Source organism: Megalopta genalis, chromosome 2 (genome assembly GCF_051020955.1).
Source record: "Megalopta genalis isolate 19385.01 chromosome 2, iyMegGena1_principal, whole genome shotgun sequence".
In the NCBI taxonomy this organism is placed as follows: domain Eukaryota; kingdom Metazoa; phylum Arthropoda; class Insecta; order Hymenoptera; family Halictidae; genus Megalopta; species Megalopta genalis.
This window is the reverse complement of record NC_135014.1, coordinates 38,282,748-38,294,606: the sequence shown is the minus strand read 5'-3', so window position 1 is coordinate 38,294,606 and position 11,859 is coordinate 38,282,748. Positions and strand designations below refer to the sequence as shown.

At 30.9% G+C, this 11,859-nt stretch overlaps 1 long non-coding RNA gene across 1 annotated transcript; it reads right to left on the bottom strand.

The window, feature by feature from the left end:
* Positions 1-3,089: 3,089 nt before the first annotated feature.
* LOC143263848 (uncharacterized) lies at positions 3,090-7,253 on the bottom strand. The gene is made up of 3 exons (XR_013037173.1): positions 6,679-7,253; positions 6,558-6,593; positions 3,090-6,167 (listed from the first exon to the last, which is right to left on the bottom strand). It is a non-coding gene; the product is annotated as an uncharacterized LOC143263848 (long non-coding RNA).
* Positions 7,254-11,859: the final 4,606 nt, after the last annotated feature.

The following is an 11,859-nucleotide window of genomic DNA, read 5'->3' as shown; positions in this document are numbered from 1 at the left end:
AGTGCTATTCAAGCGAATATTCTCAGTGAAAGAAAAAAAAAGAAGAAGTAGAAGTAGTGAAACAGTGTTTCCGAGCAATATCAGGGAGCTTCGATCAATCATCGAAGAAAATAATTTACTGCGCTTTGGCAGCGCGTCAGAACGCTCGATCGTCAACAATTCGTTCAACGATCCGGCAACTTCTATTCTTTTGGAAGTTAACTGCGAATACTGTCATCGATCAACCTGGTACAGTTTCTGAACAGTTTCAATCTTAACTGTCTCAGACGATTGTCAAATAACGCGAAGAACACTTCGAAGGAGTCTCAGAAATTGATTTTCGGCTCGATTGGCAAGCGAACGAGAAAAGAAGTCAAGATGTACACCAATCCTTTCAACAGGAAGCACAGCACCATCCGTCAAATGTTGGACAAGATCCTCGATCCGACGAAGAAGAGCATCATGAGATCAGAAAGCGTCTGCAGCGCTGGCAGCAACAGCTCGAAAGGCAGCAACGGATCTCTGAGCAGATGCTCCCATGGGCACCGAGTGCTTCAGTGGGGCAGAAAGTGAACCACGGAAGGAAGAACGGCTTTCTTATTCTTCCTCCGGCTTTCTGACACGACAATGGAGGAAAACGGAGTTGTCGGTGTTCTCCGTAACGCGCGGAGACCCGGCCCACTTGCCGATCCAGCGTGGTGACGGCGACGGGAACTACGGCGATTGCAAGGGTAGTCAATCGAAAGAGCTACGAAACGACGGAGATTGCTTCCGAGGAGAAAATTGATCATCGGCGTTTAATCGGTTAGGCGATCAAAGAATGACCGTGAATGAGCGATCTCGGGTGAAGGCGGGCTTCGATGCCTTGACTTCTTCTGTAAGACGATATTTTTGGATTATCGAACCGTTGATAAATCAGAGTAGATATTCGGCCGATGGTGTGCGCGGTTGTGAAAACGACCCTACTCGAATCTCGGAGGAATGCAGTCGAAATTGTATTTAAATCACTGTTGTCCGGAATCTCGGGAAAATTCATCGTTTTTGTATCTGGTAGCGTTAGCATAGTTGGCGGAACTATGAAAATGAGCTTAGTCTATTTTTTGGTCGATTGCTCGGCGTTGCTCGAAATCAATGTGCGATAGAAGGAGACGATGAGCTATGGCAAATATAATATATTATAAGGATAGGGAATTGAAGGTCGTCTTGTGTGTGTGTATTTTGAAAGGGGTGCGCGCAGCACTAATTCGCCCGGAATTGGACCGCAATTAAAGCACGATTCTGTCGTAACCTGTGCATACAGTATGTACTAAATTCGCAAACCTAAACGGGACCATGTATCAGATACGAATTCTAAACACGTCCAATCGAAGGACCTGGCGACGACTCTATTCAATTTTAGACGGAGCGTAATAATTGAACAGCAATTAAAGCTCCAGTTGCGCTATTTAAATTTCATATTTAGTTTGTAATTTTGATCGAGTGTATATCGGTTAGAAACTTTGTTCCTGTATTCGTAACGCGCAGTACTCCATCTCGACGGAGATACATCCAAAGAGTGTATTTGTCATCAAATTCATTCGAAATCAATCTTAGAGATCACTTATCCTGCTTCTAAAATCCATCTCATTATTTATGCGTTGAATGCAACCTACGATGTAGAAAGATACTTGTAAACTCGTATTCTCCGTTCAGAAAGTATTCTTCTGAGGAATCCGTGTTTCGATTATTATTATACTTTATTATCATGTTGCATGTTGTAAATGTTGTATTCACTAGTCAGTAAATCAGTATTAAGCATCGAACTAGAAATCCAGTAAACATATTACGTACTCGAGATAACGCTGTACAGCAAATGTATCCATTAATTTATTTGTTTTCTATCAAGTCTGCGCGAGATGAAATATATTTATTTCGAAATTATTTCAGAGTGTGGTCTTTCTTCCTGAATCTCCTTATTCCACTCTACTGCATTACTTCGTGCATTACTTTGATATCATTTTTAAAGAATTATTCTGATATGTACATTATTATTTACAAAAGTATAACAATAAGTAGTTGTATAGCTTTTACACAAGCAAGAAATAATCAGTTCTTATTAACAAAAATAATTTTCATTTTTATTACATTCTGATCTTTGGATAAATTTTTAGTTAAATTAAATTTTAGTTTCGCTAAATTACAGATTATAAAATCATAATCAAATACATATTAATTTTAAAGTTATGATACTTAGTAAGAGAAAATTGTTAAGAAAGTTATTGTCACTTAATAATTATCAAATATCGTCAATTGATTAATTTATCGGTTTTAAGCACAGGCAATTATACAACTTTTCAATTGAAAAGACTAACTATATATGTTTACAAACAGGGTGTTCCAACCGTCTCAAGCAACGAGGATGGTAAGTTATTGCAGTATAAAAAGCATGATTTATTATGACTTGACATTTTTTGTAAAACTTTCTATGAATCTGGCCGTAAACGATTATATCGTTGGAAATATGATAGTCATTGCATCCTCACTTATAAAATTTCTAAGGTAAACGGAAAAATTGCTTGTTCACCATCCGCGAATACACAGTTGTTACTATAAATAAGAACGAAAAGCCGAGGTTTCATGTCTGAAGATGACTAGATAATCCACGTCATCCTTTTAACGCGATTTAAAAAAATATTATATTAGTATATGATTTACGCTATTATCCTTTTGTAAACAATTATTTACATAACACGTCTGACTTCCTAGTTCGACTCCAAGAAATATACAACAAATTGACGACCTTTGTAACAGTACGTACGTAAGCGTATGAAAAAATGAATCTGTTTACTGCCTAACCTATTAACATTATATCGGCCTCCGAATAATAAATAAATTTTACTTTCGAAATTTTTTGAAATAAAAAAGTGCTATGCTTTCATCAAATATAAAAACGTTTTGGTTTCTATAAAAATCTGAAGAAATTGTTCAATTGGTATAATTAAACATTGTACTACTATTCGATTATACTAATTAAACAGTTTTTTCAAATTTTATATATATATATATATATATATATATATATATATATATATGTATATATATCAACAAATATTTATTTTCGTTAATATAATTTTAATATAACATAGTAAACATCACATTTTTCTTCGATACCGAAATAATTGAATGGATTAAAAAGTTGTTGAGCTAAATTTTATATAATAATCAGTATAAACGGGTATAGAAGAAAGACTGGTTCTTCCAGACGATATTACGTTTTCACAATTACGAAATTAGGGTAAGTGATTGATGAATGCATTCTAGCAAGTCACAGACGATTTTTTATCACTACACTAATTAGGTCATTACTATACCTTCTTTGCTATTATTGCAATTAAGTCGAATTCATTAACCACAGAATTATTGAAACAATACGGTTAATTCATTATAAGCAAAACTATATTATAATTCATTAATATTCAGAATATTCATTTAAATTGTGTATTAAAACCTGAATATGCAGAAATGAAAGAAAATTAATAGCAATCTGTATCTTTCGTTACCCAAATCTGCAATTTCGCCAGAACTTACTAAAAAAGGGTCTTTTATGTTATTAATCCTTGCATGTAAACAAAATTTGTCTATCCTATTATGTTATCGTTATGTATGTTTGTTATTTTATATGCATATGTATCGTTGTGTATGTAGAGACTAAACTAAATTATTTAAACTATTCAGTCAATAATTATCAGCGATCAGTATATGTCAATGCAGATATTATAAATTGCAGTACTTTTTAATTCGATGATTTTTAATAGAAATAAAAATTTAATATCTAGAAAACATACTTATGTGGTAATCGTTTTCCTTCTTCATAACGTTTTAGTTATGTGTATGTATGTATATTATAATGGCACTGTGATAGTGGGCGATTTAATTAATTTGACATTGGGTTCTTTGGCGATTTACGCGTGGCCTTGGCCACTCATTCGTACTTATCTGGTTCAGTGCCAATAGAAAAAGGTTACACGTTGTTTATTTATAACTGTATCGCGGCGAATAACTTTGACATTTTCATATCAAATTTAAAATCAAGTAGAAAAGATTAATCAATGATCTGTTCAATGTATCGTGGAAGTTATGGTTACGGAGAGTGAGAAGGAGAGAATAAAAGAAAAGAACATGTGAGATGAGAATGGGATGATAAGGGAATTGTAAACCAGATGCTTTCATGGCTGCAAGACTGAAATAAATATGTTAGTAATAATAATAACAATAAACTAGCTTCGAGAATAAAAAATCTGAGTTTGTCCACATATACACCATTGTAAACAATAGATTTCATATTTAAGTAAGATGAAACGAGACTGGTTAGCATTCCGCTAATTATTATAATAGAAAGTTCGGTGACGATAATGACAATTAAAATTGTTATATTTTGTTACTCGTCTGTATGTCATGTTAATGTTTACATTACATACGTATCTATATAGCTATCAATTGGAATTCGAATTGATTTCGGTTATTTCGTTTGATAAACGAAACACTCTATGGTAAAAAGTTAAATTATTCCCCGTTATGTGAACTAGAGAGAAGTAAATTGCTGTTCAAACTGGTATCGATTGCAACGTCGAACGTCTGCGACGCATTATTCAAAATAGAGGAAGAATCATTTAGAATGGAAAAAATTCATTAAAATCCATCATGATGTAAGACACATTAAGATGTTTTTTGTAGTTTTCGCAAAATCACATTCGATCCGTCGAGAGAGTGGCAAAAAGTTATTTTTACAGACGAGAAACGATTTAATGTGGAACACGATCTAGAAAAATTTTAATCGCTAAATGAGTGAGCAGTCATTGGTATCAGACATTACTGTAAAGTAAATGTAACATGTCAAAAAGAAAATGTAAAATGTGTGTGAAATTATTTGATAAAACATGACGTACTCATCTATGACGTGCTCATCTTTTTGAAAGAAAATAGTTGTAAAACTAGTAGCTGCCCATTCCAGTCTCACGTTGTAAATCTGTAATATACAGCATTTATAATAATTAAATTAAGATTAACTTTGATTTAAAATCAACTTTAGTTTAAAATTAATTTAAATTAAGAAAAATTAAAAGAACTTGGGAATACCGATACACTGCTTGCAACTTGATCAAATTATTAAAGGGAACAATAAAGTTCACCGTAGATCTTGTGTCTTGAAACTGACATAAATTTTTATTTTTCATAAAGATTCGCAGTCTAGAAGTACAAGATATATAATATTTTAATAGTAAGACGGATAGCTGTTACGACTTCGGCTATCTTCTTCCAAAAATACATCATAGTGGTCAACATGTTTTCCAGATATTATTGGACCAAAAAAACTGCTAGTCTTAATCAGTTGAAGATATTTGCCAAAGGGCAGCAATTTCGAATGGTCACAGAATCGGGTCTACAAAAGCTACAATGTATCGCAGTAACAGTGTCTGATTTTCATTGCACTAGTTTTTCGTTATCTTTTTATATCAGTGAATAAAATTTGTTATTAATGTAATAAACGTATCAAAAATTATTTGGTGCTACTATTAAAACCTAGGGAGATCAACAAGCAACATAACGTGTTATTTCGAACTAGTACCGGATGATATTTATAGAACATCTTATTATTGGACTGCAAATTTTATGCATTTATGATGAAAATGAGTAGATCAAACACAACAATAATAACATTAACAGTAGATTTACGGAACCCGTCAAAATGACGGGTCAAATTTTTAATTTACGATTATAAAGATACATTTAGGTGTTATTTATTCAATTTATATGTTACTTACGGCAAATGTTACAATAACACTTGTTAAAAATCAGGATAAATGTCTTATTGTTACTTCTATAAACTAATATAAAACTAATATAAAAGAATTTAAAATTACTGTTGCTTTATTTTCAACTCATTAATATAATATTAAACGAAATTGATATCTAAGTAGCTCATGTATCTTGTAATTGTATACAATAGTGCATACAATTATCATTTTGCATAAAAATCCGCAGTCTAGTTATCATTTCGCTGTGTACTCTTCTTATAGCCAGATATGCGTTGTAACAGTAACGCTATTGCGTATGAAGAACTACGCGTGAGAACTTTTCTTAACGTCATCAGCTGGTCTAAGTGACGCAAAACGCCAATATTTGTGCCATGCTTCCTGGGGGCACGACGGCTATCAATATTAGACACATTTTTGTGTACAAATATTTAGTACTCGAGTTGTTTGAGTATATAGTTAATGTTATTAATATAAATTTAATAGAATTCTTTTATCAGAATAAGAACCATCGATAGCATTATTCGAACGAATGGATTAAAATCAAAGAAAGACATAAAAATGATATTAAAACTATAAAGAACGCAAAAACCGTGTCGACACTTGGATAATGGAGCTCGGGTCCATCCTCCAAGTATGAATATTGTCATTTCACTATTATTTAGTTTCTGATAATTAATTAAAAATGTTCACATGACTTTAAAGTCAATAGAAAAATTAATGTATCGAAAAATATGTTGACAAAAATTGATAAATAAAGTTGTAAATGATCCCAAGCATACTTACAGTTACATTTTTGTCAAAAATGTCCGCCGGTAGAGTCTTAAAAAAAAAAGACGCAGACTATATAATTTCAATCCAGATTATGTAATTTTGTTTACTTTCAAAAAGTTGATTTGATGCTCACATTAAAACTGAGACAGTTAAAAAGAGGTTAAAAGTCCGGGAATATATAACAGCAATTCAGTTATACCGGGTGAACGATAAAATTACTGGAATTGTTGAACTACATATTTTATGAAGTTGCGCGATAAACCTTAATTAGTATACATGTTTTGATTTCTGATTTGTCTGCATTTAAGAAATTTCAATGCATTCAATTATTTTGGCACTAAATATTGTTATTATTATTTTTTCGTTAAAGGCGAAATTAGTCGTAATATATCGTAATCTGTATCGATGAAGGTTTTTGTTTCGTATGCAAATTTATTCGTATTTTCAGGGAATATATCAGTCTCTCGTGCATAATATTCTTTTTTTATCCTGGACGTTATGCAATCGATATCGATGCTTTGCACTTCATCAACGCGATGTTCTTCAAGGACATCTGAAGCACATCGCTCAACTAAATTGCCTTTTCATACGACATACTACATATAATTGATAAATGATGAATTCCCAATAAAAAACTGTCCTAATTTGTTTAAGCATTATCGAAGAATAGATAAATTTTAATTGACAATTTCGTAACCTTTAATTGGCTTTTTAAACGCTTAATGATATCAATGTTATGGAGATTAAAGTATGATGTACCTGAAAAAATATTTAAATCTTGTCAAAATGAAGGTTAGAATAAAGTTATTAATTAATTTTATTATGCTATCCATAAGTGTAAATGTTTCTAATAATTAATAATATATCATCGGGTTAATATATTACAACAGTTTCCAGAAATTATTAGAGCTGAAAATATTTTTTGAACAAACTATTTTCATAAAAAAGACCTTTCTAGATTTTGGTTGACTATTGAAAAACAATTTTTGTTTGAAAATTTTTTCAACATAAAGTAGTTTCACTGATACTCTTTACACTAGGATTTTTATTTGCTAATGAGCAGTGTCTTGTTTGAGCATGATTGTAAAGTTTTGTAAAATTAATTTTTCTCCTTTGAAATGATTGTATCATGCAACGTTTTAGGGAGTATGATCAGAAAAGGGGCAAAAATTATTCAATGCTTGCGTGGTTGATTATATCTGCATGATTATTGATAGAAGACACGTGTATAATATTCATATGTTTTAAAATTTTCATTCAGGAAGAACCTTTTATTAACGCTGTTATTTCGCCTGTTCAATACCTATAAGTCAGTCTACAATACGATCAGAAGAGACACTAGAATTTCCATTCCATGTTTTATTTTCATAATTATTGTAATTTATTATAAAACAATTTGTTAATTTCCAAACATCCATGATACTTACATTTTTTACAATCGTTTTCATTATATAAAATATTTGGAGTTCTAATATTCTGGTATAGGTTTATAATGAAGCCTATAATTTAAAGATTATCACTTTTTGATTCATTCAAAAGATACAATAAATCAGATCATCACTTTTTGATCCATTAAAAAAATACAATAAATCAGATTATCACTTTATGATCCATTCAAAAAACATTTTAAATAATAAAGATGCATAAAGGACTTTGCTGGAAGAATAATTACTGCAATTACTTTAGTGCTATATATTTAGTACTATATTTAGTACTAATTACATAAGTACTTTTAGTTTTATATTTAGTACTACATAGCTATATTTATACATCGTTAGAAATTTAATATATTTACAATTTTTTAAATTGTGTAATATTTAAGGTTAGCATTTAGCCTCATGTTGTTCGAGTTGAAGATATCGTTTCACTGTAAGTTTTTTTAAAATTTTTGTCGTTGAGAATAAGTGAAATACAATACGTGCAATCACATAAAATCTTCATAAAAATATGCAAAATGTATGCATTCGTGCGCACGTGTGTATGTATATTTTTATATAGTAAAGTCAAATGAAATGTGATTAAAATTCAAATGCATTCAACTTTCTGTCGAGGTCTCGTATTTGCAATTCTATTCCAAAAGGACATATGCACGATCACGTATTTGTAATTTTAATCCACAAAAATATTCACGAATTCCAATTATGTTAAAAACGTATCTAATAGTTACTTAAAAACCGTTCTATAATATATATTAGACAAAAATGACTGTTACTGTTTCAGCAGATCATGTAAATTATTATAAATTTAAATGTTAACGTATGACGTTAATAACATTATTAACATGATCGTATGACGTTAATAACATTATTAACATTATCGTATGACGTATTTGAGAACACGTGTAGTTTTATTTTCTCATTAGAATATTAAATTAGGTTAATGTAAAATTTAAATGACATTACCTCGTGTAATTGAAAAAGTGGAGCAAAGCAGCAAAAACAGCGAAAAGAAAACCATTGATTTCCATCGGAAATTCATATACGTTATTGTATTAAAAGTATAACGGAAAAAAATTCTAAAGTGAAAAAAGAAATGTTACTAGAATACCTCGTTAATCTATACACGTTCCCTTGCATTTAAAAAATCTGCATATGCTACAAATGCATAAAGATCCGCAGTATAATAATAACTGATGATAGTACAGAATCGTATAGAGCAAAGAAAATGAATACATCTTCACTTATTATTATACTGCGGATCTTTATGCATTCATGGATAAAAGTGGTTTATGTTATTATTAGACTGTGGATCTTTATGCATTTATGATAAAAGAAGGATACGTAAAATATACAATTATGAAAACTTTAGAAGAATTTAAAGATATTATTATATATTCTTTGCAACTTTTTTTTGTTAACATGTTCCGTGCCGAGCTATTTTTTTTATATTTTACTAAGACTTGATATATTATATGTAATTATTAATTATCGTATATACAACGATGAAACGAACTTATTATGACCCACTCTTGTGATGGAAATTAATCCTTCAGTTCTAAATTTGTTATAAACTATTCTTTTAGCGCATTAAATAAACATGTATGCATGTACCATCGGTGGAACACGTGGCACGGAACGTGTGTTAAGATTATTAAAAAAAAAAATGTAAATCTCTGTATAATACCAACTTCTTGCAAATAATGCAGACAATGTTTATTTTGCATAAAAATCCACAGTGTAGTTATTAACTACTATGTTCACCATAAGGAACTATCTAGTCGACGTAAGACATGTTTCTCAACTTTGGATATTTAGAAAATGATGAATGAAAATGAGAATTTGCACAAAGGACCGTAGACTACACATCATACTGTGAAGTATTGTTTTGTTACAAGATTCAAAGAAACACAAAAATTAATTCAACTATAAAATTATACTTTTGTAAAAAAAATAATTTTATAAAAACTTCTCTTTCCTGCCATTGTAAATTAAAATCTTTTCTTCACTGTGCGACAACTTGATTTGTCGAACTTCCGAGAGAAAATTCGGTCTCTCACAAGCTCGAACAAAATGTTTGGATCACTTTAGAAGCATTTAACGTGGTGTCGACTGTATTGCATCAGACATTTGTGATGTAAATCGTGTAATAATTTCGCACACATCGCTTATACGCACGTATAAGTAACTTACGTACGGCATTTACGTTTTTGCTTTACTGTTCGTTCTATAATGCGATGCAATTGTTAGTTTGCCGGTGTTGCACTTGCAATAAATATTTTATGCTGCGCATGGACATAGATTGTCCTATAAAACAGGGCTCGAACTACTTCGAAACGAAACCATGCTTTCTCAGGGCAGGCTAAATAGAGAGAGACAGAGAGAGAGAGAGAGAGAGAGAGAGAGAAAGAGCGAGGTACACAATCTTCTGACTCTGACCTCCTTATGCCTCTGACACTATTTGTTACGAAGCGATGCCCTCGGGGACAATCCAAAGCGTTTTCACAGTAAAAGCGCTGCTTGATCGAGCTTGCTTTACATGTCCCAGCTATTGCGATCATTTCTCAAATTTTAATTACTACGCGAATCTTTTTGAACATCACAAACCAACGAAAATAGATTCTTACCAATAGACGTTAAAACGAGGACTTTGTAGTGCTCCTATACTGAACAGAATCGTATGTAAATCAAGGCATATTTTTATAACACACGCCGTCACAAAATTGAATGAATAATACAAAAAGTATCCATCTTAAAAAAGTATATTAAGTCGAACAATATAGATATATATCACACAATAAAAATTAATTTAAACGTGTATAAAACTTATGCAAATGATTATAAATATTACACATTATAATATTAATGATATAATCTGTATAAATCAAATGTGGTCGTAATAAGTAATGGTATTTTACTTGGGTAAAATTATGAAACGCTATTGCTGAGAATAGTACTCTAAACGCTCAATATGTAGTAGTAATGGATATAAAATATTTGGCATTACCTCGATCAGTTGATAGATATCATTAATGTTAATATCTCGCACAATATAAATAAATGGAACTGTTAAAAATTCTTAATTTGTAATAGTAATGAGTAAAATGCAGATTTTATGCATTCATGGCAAAAATGAATCGATTAAATTCAGAGCAGTGAGAACATCAGAAGAATTTAAGAATATTGTTACATTATTTCCAAATTGTTAGAATGATTTTAAAAAAAATGTATTTACATTTAGCTTGTGTGTTCCTCAGAATAGATATATAAAATTTTATAGATATATACTAGATATATAAAAATCCATATCTAGTAATGAGTATGAATTATTTGAATTACCTTGATCAATCGATAAATACCATTAACATCAATATAACTTGCGATTACACCAAATAATCTAAAATTGTTTTGCTTCGAGTTAGATAACATTTCTATACTTTGTGTGGACAGTTACTTTTATATGCTCAAATACGAAATTTTCTCCATTTATTCCATTGACGTAGAGAAACCGGAACTTTTCATATATACATATAATCTCCGATGGCCTTGATTTCATATCATTGCGGAACCTTCGTTATACTTACTGATAATAAGTTAAAATTCTCGCAACTCTTCATAGATTGCGTATAATATAGAGCAGTACTTTCAGCCATTAGACTATGCAAATTTACATTTCTCTTGCTAATAAATATTACTCTAACAGTAACGAAATGACTTCTTAGTGCGAAAGTGAGATTAGATTTACTGACACTGGTTTTAAGCTTTGACGTCTTTAATTTTTATAAATTATTGCTTTGTCAATATCGTACACTGATACTTCGTCGATATCTCATTATACTAGGTTAATTTAAAAAATCCTTTTAATCAGTAGTAGTATT